Here is a 17,257-nt window from a genome sequence, read left to right on the forward strand (position 1 = left end):
TGACTCATTACTACGTTAGGGATCTTGGATACTTCCATGGAATGAGGAGTCACACCCAAATCCCCTCTCACCCGGTGCACTACATGTCCCAGTGTGTCCATGGGACATGTTGGGAGGTATGCAGTAAGGGGTGTTGGGAACAGGCCTAGTGCTTCCAGCATGGTGCTGGTTATACTGGGACGGGGAAGATTCCCCAAATATATACAGCACAGAACACACCGGACTGTCTATCCACTTATAGATCTCTGTAGCTGCCTCCCCACCTGCAGCCGCAGCCCCTGTATGGTGAGACACGCAGCAGCTGGGGGCAGCGGGCAGGCTACAAGGGGGGAGCAGTCACCGCACATCAGCTACATGCTCCCATCTCACCCGCTATTCCTGCACATACACCCCATCACCCGCTGCTCCACCCTCCCTGTATCCCAGCCTCGTCTCTATGGTTACTCCTCCACAGTGACCCGCACTTTCTGTACGCCAAGCCTCGCTCCTGCCGCTACTCCCCTTACGTGACCCGCACTTCCTGTATGCCAAGCCTCGCTTCCAGCTGCTCGCCCTCTGACCTCTCTCACTCTCCTCCCCCTGGTGATTGCTGCCAGGAACCGGGCTCCTCTGCTACAGTAAGTTCTGTCCTTCCTCTGCCTGTCCCCTGTCTGCCTGCTACTGGGAGACGACTTGTGAATGGGGACTGGGAGAGTGGGGGTGGGGGTCTGGTACTGGGAGAGGGGGGACGGGGACTGGTACTGGGAGGGGGGGGAGGCGGGGTATTGGGAGAGGGGGTGACTGGTACTGGGAGAAGGGGGGGACTGGTACTGGGAGAACTTGGGGGACTGGTACTGGGAGAAGGGGGGGACTGGTACTGGGAGGAGGGGGCAGGTGACTGGTACTGGGAGGGGGGGCAGGTGACTGGTACTGGGAGGGGGGGCAGGTGACTGGTACTGGGACGGGGGGGCTGATACTGGGAGAAGGGGGGGACTGGTACTGGGAGAAGGGGGGGACTGGTACTGGGAGGGGGGGCAGGTGACTGGTACTGGGAGAGGGGGGGACTGGTACTGGGAGAAGGGGGGGACTGGTACTGGGAGGGGGGGCAGGTGACTGGTACTGGGAACGGGGGGGATGGGTTACTGGTAGAGGGGGTGACTGGTACTGGGAGAAGGGGGGACTGGTACTGGGAGAAGGGGGGACTGGTACTGGGAGGGGGGGCAGGTGACTGGTACTGGGAGAGGGGGGGACTGGTACTGGGAGAAGGGGGGGACTGGTACTGGGAGGGGGGGCAGGTGACTGGTACTGGGAACGGGGGGGATGGGTTACTGGTAGAGGGGGTGACTGGTACTGGGAGAAGGGGGGACTGGTACTGGGAGAAGGGGGGACTGGTACTGGGAGGGGGGGGGCAGGTGACTGGTACTAGGAAGGGGGGGATGGGTTACTGGGAGAGGGGGGACTGGCACTGGGAGAGGCGGGTGACTGGTACTGGGAGAAGGGGGAGGGTTATTGGGAGAGGGGGGGCTGGTACTGGACGGGGGTGGGTGACTAGTACTGGGAAGGGGGGGGGGTTACTGGGAGAGGGGGGAGGTGGGTGACTGGTACTGGGAGAGGCGGGGACTGGTGCTGGGAGAGGTGGGTGACTGGTATTGGGAGAGGGGGGGGACTGGTACTGGGAAAGGGGGGGGTGACTGGTACTGAGAGAGGGGAGAGGAGGGTTACTGCTAGAAGGGAGGTGACTGGTACTGGGAGAGAGGGGGGGTGACTGGTACTGGGAGAGGGGGGTGACTGGTACTGGGAGGGGTGTGTTGGAGAAGAGTGTGACTTACTGAGAGGGAGGCGTGATTGGGAGAGGGGGGTGTATCTAGTACTGGGAGGAGGGGGGTCACTGTTACAGGGAGAGGGGGGGAGTGACTGGTACTGGGAGAGGGGGTGGTGACTGGTACTGGGAGAGGGGGTGGTGACTGGTACTGGGAGGGGTGTGTTGGAGAAGAGTGTGACTTACTGAGAGGGAGGTGTATCTAGTACTGGGAGGAGGGGGGGGCACTGTTACAGGGAGAGGGGGGAGTGACTGGTACTGGAAGAGCAGGGACTGGTACTATGAGAAAGGGAGGTGGGCCTCTGGCACAGGGAGAGTGATGGTGACTGCGGCATGATTGGGAGAGGGGTATAGGACAAATAACATGGGGAAAGGTATGGAAACATGCTGAATCTAGCAGGAGCTGTGGTTAGGAACCAATTCAATATGTGATCCTCTCTCAAAGGTATAAGTGAGTAGACAGAGGGCTCTGTATACAGCAGATGCATTTGGCTCATCTCCAGCACTTATATGTACATAGCTAGATAATTCCTGTCCCCATGTAGGAAGTGAAGATCTTTCCTTCTCGGATCCCTGCAGCCCCATAGTTACCAGTGTGGTCTGTCTGTGCGGTGGTCCTGTGATTTTGTGGGGAAAATTATCTCTCAGTTTCTGGGATGAAAGTAAAGCAGAGATAAGCCTCCAGTGGTGCGCATTGGAACAACTGACTCATTTATTTATTTATATATATATATATATATATATATATATATATATATATATACACACACACACACACACACACACACCGCCCCCCCGAGATAATGTTTAGCGGCACCTGGCTCTATGCACTTGCTCCTATGGTAACCAGGTGATAGATCTACAGTGTCTACGCCAGGTAGTCAGTAGTCGGCACCATATTGTCGACATACATTCGGTCAACAGGTACAAAAGGCCAACCGATGAACGGTCTACAGTGCTTCAGGTTGACATGGCAGTTGGTCAACTCATGAACGGTTAACACATAATGGGGTTTTCTAGATGTTTTCCCAACATTTGCTTGACTTACTATCCACGTGGACATCTAATGGCAAGCAAAGTGGGCCTGCAAGGGTACACATTTGTACTGATTGTGGTCACAAAAAAAATCTTGTGTCTACCATTATGTCGACCTTTCGACCCTGCTGACCTTATGTGTGTCGGCATATGTTGATTTAAACATTGGCAGTCTATTATACCACACCCACACCTACAGTACAATCAGCATCGCCGACTGAGTAGGGCATCAGCTTTGCCAGTGCAGAGGTCCAACTCTGGTCTTGGACGATAGAAACTCTTGGCCACGAGACAACCGTTGACCTATCCTTAAGCAATATAACATTGTGTGACGGTCACTGAGCAGTGTTATGCAGCTGGATCAGGGGAACTTCTGGGAAATGCTGACCGGGGTCTGTGGCTGGAGGAAAATAGGAGGTCGTAATGTTCACAGATCTGTTGTGGAGAGGGTTATCTGCTATTTGTCCAGAGTCCGTTCTTGAAAAAGTCTATTAGATGAAACGCGTTGATGCTTACCAGCACGGCTACTCCCGGCAATATACACCGTCCACAACTCAGGCAGAGAGCCGCAGCCGCTGGATCTGCATTCAATCCTCATACGGTCTCTGCAAAATCCAGATTGTACGGCTGAGCCTGGAAGCCGGAGCTGCATCCTCGACACCTGCCACTTTGCAGACCGTGTATGTGTCCAGTTAAAATGTCCGCTGATAACCGCATCGGAACGGCAACAGATTAGGGTGAGTTAGGTAAAGTTTTACTATCCCTACAACCAAGTAGCAGGTAACCTTCTCCACAAAATATCTGTAAACATTATATACATTTATTTCTCTTACGTCCTAGAGGATGCTGGGGTCCATATTAGTACCATGGGGTATAGACGGGTCCACCAGGAGCCATTGGCACTTTAAGAGTTTAACAGTGTGGGCTGGCTCCTCCCTCTATGCCCTCTTACCAGACTCAGTTTAGAAAATGTGCCGGAGGAGCCGGTCACAGCTAGGGGAGCTCTACTGAGCTTCTTTAGTAAAGTTTATTTTAGAGTTTTTTATTTTACAGGGAGGCTGCTGGCAACAGCCTCCCTGCTTCGAGGGACTGAGGGGGGAGCAGTGTCCGCCCTGCGGAGTCTGAGCCACTGTCTCCGCTGACTGGACACTGAGCTCCAGAGGGGATAGATCGCTCCCCGCCGCAGGGGAACGCTCACCCCAGCAGCATGCTGCCACACCCTTGCAGAGCTGAAGTGTGGCGAGTGAGTCACCGACCCCCCACTAACAAGCGGGGGGTCGGTGTGAAGATGGCGGCTACAGGGTAGGAGCGCAGTATTAACTTCGCTCCCGGACGGCTCAGTGGTAGCTAGGTGCGGCGCTGTGAGGGGCGCCCTGAGCCAGCGCCTGACCCTACACTGACCATTCCAGCCTGTCGGGATCTGCGGATCTCAGCCAGCACACAAAAACCTCAGGCCAGTATAATCTATGAAGAGCGAGAAGACAGCGCCATTAAGGGGGCGGAGCTTCTCAGAGCGGACCCAGCAGCATTCAGCGCCATTTTCCTGCCTGCAGTCGGATGCAAGTGGAAGATCAGTACCTCCAGTGCAACTCCAGCTATCTGTACGGTATCGGGGTTGTAGAAGGGAGGGGAGGCTGTGTAAAGACTGTGTCACCTATTAAGGGACACAACGCTGGTTAGGGTCTCCCTATACCTGTAATAGCGCAGTGTGTGGGTTGGCTCCAATCTCTGTGTCTCTCTGCCGTTCTTGGGGGAAAAACTCTGTCTGCCCTGTGTGTATGTGGGGTGAGTGGGGTGTATTGGAAAACATGTCTAGAGACTCTGTTTCATATGCTGCAGAGGATTTATCTTCTCAGGAAGGTCCCATTCCATGTAAACAGGATTGCACTGTTGTAGCGCAGATCCCAGCTAGAGAGCCGGAGTGGTTAGCCTCCCTTAGGGGGGCTATTTCTCAGATTTCTGACAGGGTTGCTAGAACTGAACATGCCACTCAGGTCCTGCAATCCTCTTTGGTTGTATTTTCGGATACTGCTTCCTCGGGTCCCCTGCGGTACAGTCTCACAAACGTGCACTTGCCAAGACTCTGACGCTGCAGACGGTGAAGGGGATGTGTCGAGGGGGGCGGCATCACTTGCTAAAGGGGTGCAGTTGATGATTGAGGCCGGAAGGGATGTGTTACACCTTACTGACACACCTCCTGAGCAGGTTGAGGAGGCCTTTTTCACGGACAGTAAGATAGCCGCTCTCGCCTTCCTAGCAGCTAAGGAATTAAATGCTATCTTTGAAAAAGCCTGGGAAAATCCGGAGAAAATATTCCAGATCCCTAAGAGGGTCTTGGTTGCTTTTCCTTTCCCAGAGGACGATAGAAGGTCTCCGCCGATAGTTGACGCCTCTGTCTCCAGGCTGTCCACACAGGTGGTTTTACCAGTCCCGGGATCTACCGCATTGAAGGACCCGGCAGATCGCAAGGTGGATGCTACGCTCAAATCCATATACATGGCCTCAGGGGCTATTCTGCGGCCTACTATTGCCTGTGCATGGATTTCTAAAGCTATAGCCAGGTGGTCAATCACTCTGCAGGAGGTCTTGACTATGATGGATAAAGATGACGTTGATTTATTTTTACGTAACATTCAGGATTCTGCAGGGTTCCTGGTAGATTCCATGAAGGATCTGGGTTCCATGGCTACGGGGATCTCCTCCATGTCCGTCTCGGCTCGCAGGGACTCTGGTAGTGCCAATAGTCTGCGGACGCGGAATCCAGGAAGAGTGTAGAGGGCCTACCCTATACAGGTCATGCTCTGTTTGGGTAGGTGCTGGATGCGTGGATTGCCACGGCTACCGCGGATATGTCTCCCTTTCTACCCTCAGCTGCACCGGCTACGAAGAAGCCTTTTACACCAGCCAAGTCACAGACCTTTCGGCCTGCAAGGCCTAGAAAGAACAAACCTTCTCACACCTTCTTCAGAGGTGGTCGTGCTAAAGGAAAAAAGCCTGCTCCCGCAGATTCCCAAGACCAGAAACCTGCTTCTGGTACCTCAAAGTCCTCCGCATGACGGTGGACCGTATTTCAGCCACGTCTGGGTGTCGTCAGGCCTGGACCCTTGGGTTCAGGATATAGTGTCAAGGGGGTACAGGCTGGAGTTTCAAACTCTCCCACCTCACCGTTTCTTCAAATCAGGCTTGCCAGCTTTGCCGGCAGACAGAGCAGTTCTTCTGGAAGCTACCCGAAAATTGGTAGTGTCTGAGGTCATTGTTCCAGTTCCGCCTCATCAGTGGAACAAAGGTTACTATTCGAACCTTTTCGTGGTGCAGAAGCCGGATGGTTCGGTCAATTCTGAACTTAAAATCTGTGAACCCTTATCTCAGGGAGTTCAAATTCAAGATGGAGTCTCTGTGAGATGTCATCTCAGGACTGACGGAGGGGGAGTTCCCGGTGTCCCTGGACATCAAGGATGCGTACCTCCACATTCCCATTTGGTCGCCGCATCAGGCATATCTCAGGTTTGCACTGTTAGATGATCACTATCAGTTTCAGGCACTGCCGTTCGGTCTCTCCACGGCACCGTGGGTCTTCACCAAGGTGATGGCAGAGATGATGGTTCTTCTCCGCAAACAAGGGGTGAACATAATTCTGTATCTGGATGAACTCCTGATCAAGGCGTCGTCCAGTGAGAAGTTGTTAAGATCCATTGCTCTCACGACACATTTGCTCAAGGAGCACGGTTGGATCCTGAACCTTCCAAAGTCTCATCTGGAGCCAACAAGGAGGCTGTCTTTCCTGGGGATGATCCTAGACACGGAAGTGCAGGGGGTGTTTCTACTGGTGGAGAAAGCATTGGCGATTCAAACAATGGTCCGGAATGTCTTGAAGCCTACCGGGGTATCGGTTTATCAGTGCATTCGCTTTCTGGGGAAGATGGTAGCCTCCTACGAGGCTCTGCAGTACGGAACGTTTCATGCTCGATCCTTTCAGCTGGATCTCTTGGACCAGTGGTCGGGATCTCACCTACATATGCACCAAAGGATACATTTGTCACCGAAAGCTAGGATTTCGCTCCTCTGGTGGCTACAACTACCACACCTTCTTGAAGGCCGAAGGTTCGGAGTACAGGACTGGATCCTTCTAACCACAGATGCAAGTCTAAGAGGTTGGGGAGCAGTCGCTCAGGGGGAAACCTTTCAAGGAAGGTGGTCGAATCAAGAATCCCTTCTCCCAATAAACATCCTGGAGCTAAGGGCCGTATACAACGGCCTTCTGCAAGCAGCACACCTTTTACAGGATCGGGCTGTTCAGGTGCAGTCGGACAATGTGACCACAGTGGCTTACATAAATCAACATGGTGGAACGAAGAGCAGGGCTGCAATGTCAGAGGTGTCAAGAATCCTCCTCTGGGCAGAAAGACACGCAGTGGCGATGTCAGCAAACTTCATTCCGGGAGTCGACAACTGGGAAGCAGACTTCCTCAGCAGACCCGATCCTCCATCCAGGAAAGTGGGGCCTCCATCCGGAGGTGTTGGTGGGGGTTTCCTCACATAGACATGATGGCCTCCCGCCTCAACAAGAAGCTGCGGAGGTACTGTTCCAGGTCGAGAGACCTGCAGGCAGTTGCGGTGGACGCAATGGTAACACCGTGGGTGTTCAAGTCAGTGTGTGTGTTCCCTCCACTTCCTGTGATACCAAGAGTTCTTCAACTTGTAAAAAGAACAAAGGTTCTGGCAATCCTCATTGCTCCGGACTGGCCAAGAAGGGCTTGGTACGCGGATCTGCTGGATCTTCTGCTGGAAGATCCAAGGCCCTTACCTCTTTGGGAGGATCCGCTACTGCAGGGGCCGTTCGCTTATCAAGACTTACCACGGCTACGTTTGACAGCATGGCGGTTGAGCGCCAGATCTTAACACTGAAGGGTACCACGAGTGAGGTTATTCCTACCCTGATACAGGCTAAGAAAGGGGTAACGTCTAAACATTACCATCGAATTTGGAAAAAATATGTTTCTTGGTGTGAATCCATGAAATTTCCTGCGGTGGAGTTTCAACTTGGACATTTTCTCCTTTTCCTGCGAGCAGGTGTGGATATGGGCCTGAGATTGGGCTCTGTCAAGGTCCAGATCTCAGCTTTGTCCATTTTCTTCCAAAAACAATTGGCTGTCCTCCCTGAGGTTCAGACCTTTTTGAAAGGGGTTCTGCACATCCAGCCACCCTTTGTGGCGCCAACGGCACCCTGGGATCTTGATGTGATGTTGCAGTTCCTGCAGTCGGATTGGTTTGAGCCTCTATAGGAGGCTGAAATCAAATTTCTCACGTGGAAGGTCGTCACTTTGTTGGCCTTAACTTCTGCTCGACGCGTGTCGGAATTGGGGGCTTTGTCTTGTAAAAGTCCCTATCTGATCTTCCATGAAGATAGGGCGAAACTCAGGACTCGTCTGCAGTGTCTGCCTAAGGTTGTATCAGCTTTTCATATCAACCAACCTATTGTGGTGCCAGTGGCTACTGACTCTTCAATTGCTTCAAAGGCCTTGGATGTTGTGAGGGCTTTAAAGATTTATGTGAGGAGGACTGCTTGTCATAGAAAATCTGACTCTGTTTGTCCTCTATGATCCCACGAAAATTGGGTGTCCTGCTTCTAAGCAGTCGATTTCACGCTGGATCAGGTTCACCATCAAGCATGCATATTCTACGGCAGGATTGCCGTGTCCAAAATCTGTTAAGGCCCACTCTACTCGTAAGGTGGGTTCTTCCTGGGTGGCTTACCGGGGTGTCTCGGCTATACAGCTTTGCCGAGCAGCTACTTGGTCTGGGTCGAACACTTTGCTAAGTTTTACAAGTTCGATACGTTGGCCTCTGACGACCTCAAGTTTGGTCAAGCGGTTTTGCAGGAGCCTCCACGCTCTCCCTCCCGTTCTTGGAGCTTTGGTACATCCCCAATGGTACTAATATGGACCCCAGCATGCATCCTCTAGGACAGGGCTGGCCAAACCGGTCCTCGAGATCTACCAACAGTTCATGTTTTCCAGGCCTCCTGGAGATCTGTAGAATTGTCAGTTAGGAATGAATGCAGCACATCTTAATTAGTAATGATTACACCTGTGCACTAGCTACATGGTCTGGAAAATGTGAACTGTTGGTAGATCTCAAGGACTGGTTTGGTCAGCCCTGCTCTAGGACGTAAGAGAAAATAAGATTTTAATTACCTACCGGTAAATCCTTTTCTAGTAGTCCGTAGAGGATGCTGGGCGCCCGCCCAGCGCTTAATTTTCCTTCATTGGTTTTATAGTTCAGTTCTGCCTGGTTCCTAGGTAAGTTCTGCGTTATTTATGGTTTCAGTACTGTTTCAGCTGTTGCTGAGTTGTTCCGGCATGTTGGCCGGATTTGCCTTGTTGTGTGAGCTGGTATGAATCTCGCCACTATCTGTGTATTTCCTTCTCTCAAAGTATGTAGTCTCCTCGGGCACAGTTTCTAGACTGTTAGGAGGGGCATAGAGGGAGGAGCCAGCCCACACTATTAAACTCTTAAAGTGCCAATGGCTCCTGGTGGACCCATGGTACTAATATGGACCCCAGCATCCTCTACGGACTAGGAGAAAAGGATTTACCGGTAGGTAATTAAAATCCTATTTTTTGTTTATTTTTGCTTTTCAAAGTATACAGTTTAGGTTTTATAGTACGCATTGTTGCAATCTTCATAGTGCGTTCTTAGGACATATACTCTGTGATGCTGCTTATAATAATAATCATAATTATATTTATATTTCTCTAACGTCCTAAGTGGATGCTGGGGACTCCGTAAGGACCATGGGGATAGACGGGCTCCGCAGGAGATAGGGCACTCTAGAAAAGAATTAGGTCTACTGGTGTGCACTGGCTCCTCCCTCTATGCCCCTCCTCCAGACCTCAGTTAAGAATCTGTGCCCGAACGAGAAGGGTGCACCTTAGTGAGCTCTACAGAGCTTGCTGAGAGAAAAGTATTTTGATTAGGTTTTTTATTTTCAGAGAGCTTCTGCTGGCAACAGACTCTCTGCTACGTGGGACTGAGGGGAGAGGAGCAAACCTTACCAACTGCGGGATAGGTTGTGCTCCTTAGGCTACTGGACACCATTAGCTCCAGAGGGATCGAACACAGGTACTAACCATTGGCGGTCCGATCCCAGAGCCGCGCCGCCGTCCCCCTCGCAGAGCCAGAAGCAAGAAGCACGGCGTGGAGTGAAATCGGCGGCAGAAGACTTCTGTCTTCATATAAGGTAGCGCATAGCACTGCAGCTGTGCGCCATTGCTCCCACAGCACACCACACACTCCGGTCACTGTAGGGTGCAGGGCGCAGGGGGGGGCGCCCTGGGCAGCAATAAGGTACCTTTTGGCAAAAGTAAGCAGACATACAGGTAGGCACTGTATGTCTACACATTATTCACACAAAATCGCGGGACAGAAAGCCGCCATGAAGGGGGCGGGGCTTCTTCCTCAGCACTCACCAGCGCCATTTTCTCTTCACAGCTCCGCTGGAAGGAAGCTCCCCAGACTCTCCCCTGCAGAATCACGATTGAGGGGTGGAAAAAAGAGGGGGGGGGGGGGGCACATAAATTTAGGCGCAAATCATATAATACAGCAGCTACTGGGTAAACACTGAGTTACTGTGTTATTCCTGGGTCATATAGCGCTGGGGTGTGTGCTGGCAAACTCTCTCTCTGTCTCTCCAAAGGGCCTTGTGGGGGAGCTGTCTTCAAAAAGAGATTCCCCTGTGTGTATGGTGTGTCGGTACGCGTGTGTCGACATGTCTGATGTAGAAGGCTCCCATAAGGAGGAGATGGAGATAATGTGTGTAAGAAGGTGTCGCCGTCGACAACGCCGACACTTGTGTGGATATGTGTAAATTAGTGCTGAGATAAAGTTATTGCACAAAGAAGGTTAGGAAACAGACAGGATATCTACCCAGGTCTGTCCCTATGTAGCAGAGTCCGTCAGAGTCTCTCAATGTTCACTATCCAAGATAATAGACACTGATATCGACACAGAGTTTGACTTCGGTGTCGACTATGATAATGCAAAATTACAGCCAGATTGGCAGTACAGTATTCAATATATGTTTATTGTAATGAAATGTGCATATCACTGATGACTCATCTGTCCCTGACACGAGGGTACACAGGTGTAAGGGGAAGAAAGCTGAAGTAATTTTCCCTCCTCTCATGAGGAAAAAGAGCGGGAATCTCCAGGCAAGACTGCAGCTTCCCACAAAGATTTCCCAGACAGTATCCTTTACCCACTAGGGCCAGGATAAGATGGAAATCTTCCCCTAGGGTGTCGCAAAAGGCAGCCCTGATGTTACAGCTATTCTCAGGGATCCTGCAGATAGCGTGCACATTCTGGTACACTACTTAGACCGGCGATTGGGTCGGCATGGGTTTATAGCGCTGTGGCAGCATGGACAGGTACCTTATCAGCAGAGATAGAGACCCTAGTATGTATAGAGATATATATATATATATATATATATATATATGTAGGGATATATATATTTATATTAATGATGCTGTCTTAAGAGATATGTGTGTGTATATATGTATATATATATATATATATATATATATATATATATATATATATATATATATATATATATAAGCATATGGAAGAAAGGCGGCACTCAAACAGACTTGTATTGCGGTTTAAAAGTGGTCAGTTTAATCCGACATGTTTCGGGGTAATCACCCCGTCCTCAGGGTCATCATAGCCCAAACTGAGCCAAACACATACATATATACACAAAACAATTAACAATAAGGTCTAATCTAACTCACCTGCTTCCCCACGCCATTCTGTACCGCCGGACGCTCAGCCGCACTTCCGCGTCGCTCCCCGGTGACGTCATTGAGACGCGCCCGGATCCGGTTACCATGGAAACCACCAAGCCCGCTCTCAGTCCTCTCGGGATGCGAATGCAAGCTTCGTGCAGCTGGCCCGTGACAGCATCAGACTGCGTTGGTACAGGAGGTGTCTATGCAATGAAACAACACAAAAACAAATGTAAAGCAAGTGAAAACATAAACACATACAGTGCCTTAAATAACCAATAAAATCCCCACCTCCACCAGACAATAATCCAGTGACCCCGCAAAAGATTACACTGTACAATGTTAACATACTCAGTAGAAAATCAAAATATGGTATATAGTATGGTGACAGTCTAAACGCTTAACGACTGTCACTAAACTAAACTAAAAGATGAAAAAAAAATTTTTTTGCTTTAATAATTTTTAGTGTTTTACATAAAGCACTGTAGCCCCAGATTTTCATTAAGACCCCGTGGTGACAGGGTTCCCAGCTTAAAGATCCATCTTGATTCTTTTTGCAAAAGAATCCTGTCACGGTCCCCCCCTCTCAAACTTTTGGGGACCTACGTTACAGCAGGATACTCAGAATGAATGGGCTACTAAGCTCACGACTCAAGTTGAAATCTACCGCCAAGAATTGGTAAGGTTTAAGAAAGAGAAATTGGCCACTGTTCAAAGAGACTATCAGCAACGAGAGGTGTACCCCTGGCTAGGTGGTACTAGGACATCTAGGGACCACCAGCAATCGAATTGGCGGTCCAACCCACGGAGAAGACGAGAACAACAGCTAGGGGCAAGTACCTCAGCTAGTGACTCTGAAGGAGCATCTGGTTCCGTATCACAATCTGACGGCAATTTCCCTTTAGGCCAAGGCCCACTGGGCGTCCGGACTCGTTCCAACCGCACCCCCCACGCCAGAAGAGGGAGAGGACGCGGAGGTCGCGGCAGAACCAAAGAATTGCCCGCACCAAAACCGCCCAGGACCTGAGAGAGCTAGTGTTTAATTTATCTTCAGTCCCCCTCACGGATCAAGAATATCGCCTGCTGGCGAAGGGTCTTTCTTTTGTCCCCACAGTCCTGGCTGACCCATTGGAGTGGAAAGTTGAGGTACACCGTTTGGGACGTTCATTGAGGCGGCAGGAACATTTTAACAATTCTATGCCACAAAGTATGACTACGGATATCCCTGCACAGCTGCGGCGCATAGCCCCCCGTTCACAGTTTGATCCCCCAAGCCAGAACCCGTCCATACGGACTTTCCTACGGATGTTGGAGTCAGAGGACTATACCGCTAGGTCGGACATTATACACTCTAATTTATCTAAGGAGGAATTGGCCACTTTAAAAGCATTATCGGCTCGCACTGATATTGTTGTGCGTAAGGCCGATAAGGGTGGAGCCATTGTGGTTTTAAATTTAACCGATTATGTTAGAGAATGTGACAGACAGCTTAATGATACTCAGGTCTATAAAAAACTTACCAGGGACCCCACTAAAGAGTATAAAATCGAACTTGATTTAATATTACGAGAGGCCAATACAGCAGGTATGATATCTAGTGAAGTGGTCCGAGCACTCACCATTGAACACCCTAGGGCCCCATTATTTTACACAGTTCCCAAGGTCCACAAGACATTGGTGGATCCCCCTGGCAGGCCCATTGTGTCTGCTAGGGGGTCACTCTATCATCCAGTGTCGGTGTACCTTGACGCTTATTTGAATCCTGTTATTCAGGCCCTCCCCTCTTATCTCAAGGATACTACTTCCTTGCTACAACAGCTCCAACATCTAGGTAACATACCTGCTGATACGTTATTGTGTAGCTCTGACGTCACTAGCTTGTACACGAGTATTCCTCACGCGGCAGGCATTGAAGCAGTCAGATGCTTACTAGAGGGTAATGAGCTCTATCAGGGGCCTGAGATTTCGATCTTCCTAAGATTGTTGGAAAAAGTACTTACCCGTAATTATTTTGTTTTTAATGGTCGTTTTTTGCTCCAACTAGCGGGGTGTGCGATGGGGTCCGCAGTGGCCCCGTCGTACGCCAACGCTTTTATGTATCAGTTAGAGAAGCACATGTTTTACCTCGATCCCGTTATTATGCCACGGTTACTCTATTATAGAAGGTATATCGACGGTCTACTGGTTTTATGGACGGGTTCTCGAGATGAATTGATAGCTGTGTGGGAGGACCATAATGCCACCCAACATCCAGTACAGTTTACGTATGTTGTAGATAGTTCTTCCATTAATTATCTGGATGTTAAAATTACGATTTTGGGTGGACAAGTGTCTACTTCCCTATACACCAAAAATACCGATAGGAACATGTTGCTTCATCACTCTAGCTTTCATCCGGCCCCATTGCGGTGGGGTTTACCTTTTTCCCAGTTCATGCGTGTCAGACGTATTACGTCGGACCCCAAGGAAACAGAGACGGCACTTGACCTTATGCAGGCAAAATTTGCAGAACGGGGTTACCCATCGGGCTTATTGCATCAGGCCAGGGCTAAGGCCCTCGGTATTTCTAGAGTTGAGGCCCTTGGCCCTTCCAACCACAGGCAGGCTCACAGTGGCCCCAAACTCCCTTGGGTCAATAGGTACAATGTAGCTAGCACTAAGAGGGTACGCCGGGCCAAGGCACTATGGCCCATTATACAGACTGAGGCGGTACTCTCATCTTTAGCTAAGACGTCTCTTCTCCCCAGTTACACCAGGGGAAGTAATCTAGGAGACCGCATTGTTAAATTGGATGTTTCAGGCATGACAGCTTTACAGGAAACCCATTTTTTACGCACCAAACTGGGTTGCTATAGATGTTTGGGGTGTGCCACGTGCAACACCCTCATGACAGGTAGCACCTTCAACCACCCCCATACGGGCAGGAAGTTGCCCATCCGGCACCGGTTGACTTGCACATCTACCCATGTAGTGTACTTACTGATTTGCCCATGTGGCTTAGCCTATGTGGGCAAAACAGTTCGCCAGTTTCGAGAGCGTATGGCACTACATAGAAGTGCTATAAAAAAAGCACTTGAAAAAGGTAACAGTGATCAACCTTTTGCACGACATTGCTTGTTGTACAAACATGGGGTCCCTAGTATTAGGGCCATATTGATTGACCATGTCCCCAAAAGTTTGAGAGGGGGGGACCGTGACAGGATTCTTTTGCAAAAAGAATCAAGATGGATCTTTAAGCTGGGAACCCTGTCACCACGGGGTCTTAATGAAAATCTGGGGCTACAGTGCTTTATGTAAAACACTAAAAATTATTAAAGCAAAAAAAAATTTTTTTCATCTTTTAGTTTAGTTTAGTGACAGTCGTTAAGCGTTTAGACTGTCACCATACTATATACCATATTTTGATTTTCTACTGAGTATGTTAACATTGTACAGTGTAGTCTTTTGCGGGGTCACTGGATTATTGTCTGGTGGAGGTGGGGATTTTATTGGTTATTTAAGGCACTGTATGTGTTTATGTTTTCACTTGCTTTACATTTGTTTTTGTGTTGTTTCATTGCATAGACACCTCCTGTACCAACGCAGTCTGATGCTGTCACGGGCCAGCTGCACGAAGCTTGCATTCGCATCCCGAGAGGACTGAGAGCGGGCTTGGTGGTTTCCATGGTAACCGGATCCGGGCGCGTCTCAATGACGTCACCGGGGAGCGACGCGGAAGTGCGGCTGAGCGTCCGGCGGTACAGAATGGCGTGGGGAAGCAGGTGAGTTAGATTAGACCTTATTGTTAATTGTTTTGTGTATATATGTATGTGTTTGGCTCAGTTTGGGCTATGATGACCCTGAGGACGGGGTGATTACCCCGAAACATGTCGGATTAAACTGACCACTTTTAAACCGCAATACAAGTCTGTTTGAGTGCCGCCTTTCTTCCATATGCTTGTACAGAGGTCTTCGCCTCCAGGAGGGCACCGCAGCATCTACTAGCCTGTCAGAGTGAGTGCCGAGTACACAGCAAAAAAAAAAAAAAATATATATATATATAATTTCTCTGACGTCCTAGTGGATGCTGGGGACTCCGTAAGGACCATGGAGAATAGCGGCTCCGCAGGAGACTGGGCACAAAAGTAAAGCTTTAGAACTACCTGGTGTGCACTGGCTCCTCCCCCTATGACCCTCCTCCAAGCCTCAGTTAGATTTTTGTGCCCGAACGAGAAGGGTGCACACTAGGTGGCTCTCCTGAGCTGCTTAGTGAAAATTTTAGTTTTAGGTTTTTTATGTTCAGTGAGACCTGCTGGCAACAGGCTCACTGCATCGAGGGACTAAGGGGAGAAGAAGCGAACTCACCTGCGTGCAGAGTGGATTGAGCTTCTTAGGCTACTGGACATTAGCTCCAGAGGGACCGATCACAGGCCCAGCCATGGATAGGTCCCAGAGCCGCACCGCCGGCCCCCTTACAGAGCCAGAAGACAGAAGAGGTCCGGAAAATCGGCGTCAGAAGACGTCCTGTCTTCAACAAGGTAGCGCACAGCACTGCAGCTGTGCGCCATTGCTCTCAGCACACTTCACACTCCGGTCACTGAGGGTGCAGGGCGCTGGGGGGGGGGGCGCCCTGAGACGCAATAAAAACACCTTGGATGGCAAAAAAATGCATCACATATAGCTCCTGGGCTATATGGATGAATTTAACCCCTGCCAGAATACACAGAAAAACGGGAGATAAGGCCGCCGAGAAGGGGGCGGAGCCTATCTCCTCAGCACACTGGCGCCATTTTCCCTCACAGCTCCGTTGGAGGGAAGCTCCCTGGCTCTCCCCTGCAGTCACTACACTACAGAAAGGGTTAAAAAAGAGAGGGGGGCACTAATTACGCGCAGTATTAAAAATACAGCAGCTATAAGGGGAAAAACACTTATATAAGGTTATCCCTGTATATATATATATATATAGCGCTCTGGTGTGTGCTGGCAAACTCTCCCTCTGTCTCCCCAAAGGGCTAGTGGGGTCCTGTCCTCTATCAGAGCATTCCCTGTGTGTGTGCTGTGTGTCGGTACGTTTGTGTCGACATGTATGAGGAGAAAAATGATGTGGAGACGGAGCAGATTGCCTGTAATAGTGATGTCACCCCCTAGGGGGTCGACACCTGAGTGGATGAACTGTTGGAAGGAATTACGTGACAGTGTCAGCTCTGTATAAAAGACAGTGGTTGACATGAGACAGCCGGCTACTCAGCTTGTGCCTGTCCAGACGTCTCATAGGCCGTCAGGGGCTCTAAAGCGCCCGTTACCTCAGATGGCAGATATAGACGCCGACACGGATACTGACTCCAGTGTCGACGGTGAAGAGACAAATGTGACTTCCAGTAGGGCCACACGTTACATGATTGAGGCAATGAAAAATGTTTTACACATTTCTGATAATACGAGTACCACCAAAAAGGGGTATTATGTTCGGTGAGGAAAAACTACCTGTAGTTTTCCTGAATCTGAGAAATTAAATGAGGTGTGTGATGATGCGTGGGTTTCCCCCGATAACAACTGATAATTGCTAAAATGTTATTGGCATTATATCCTTTCCCGCCAGAGGTTAGGGTGCGTTGGGAAACACCCCCTAGGGTGGATAAAGCGCTCACACGCTTGT

The 17,257-nt window shown here is 50.1% G+C and overlaps 1 protein-coding gene across 3 annotated transcripts in view; it reads left to right on the plus strand.

Annotated features, from left to right (window-relative positions):
• The first annotated feature begins 401 nt into the window (after positions 1-401).
• The window catches only part of LOC135054634 (zinc finger protein 239-like), a 108,788-nt gene continuing 91,932 nt past the window's right edge, over positions 402-17,257 (plus strand). The window contains exon 1 of one of the 3 annotated variants that reach the window (XM_063957855.1): positions 402-617. The gene's annotated coding sequence lies outside the window, so the exon portion shown is untranslated. Of the gene's footprint in view, positions 618-2,070; positions 2,244-17,257 lie in introns of those variants that run through there. The other 2 variants (XM_063957853.1, XM_063957854.1) reach the window with 2 other exon arrangements.

This window comes from Pseudophryne corroboree, chromosome 3 (assembly GCF_028390025.1).
Source record: "Pseudophryne corroboree isolate aPseCor3 chromosome 3, aPseCor3.hap2, whole genome shotgun sequence".
NCBI lineage: Eukaryota > Metazoa > Chordata > Amphibia > Anura > Myobatrachidae > Pseudophryne > Pseudophryne corroboree.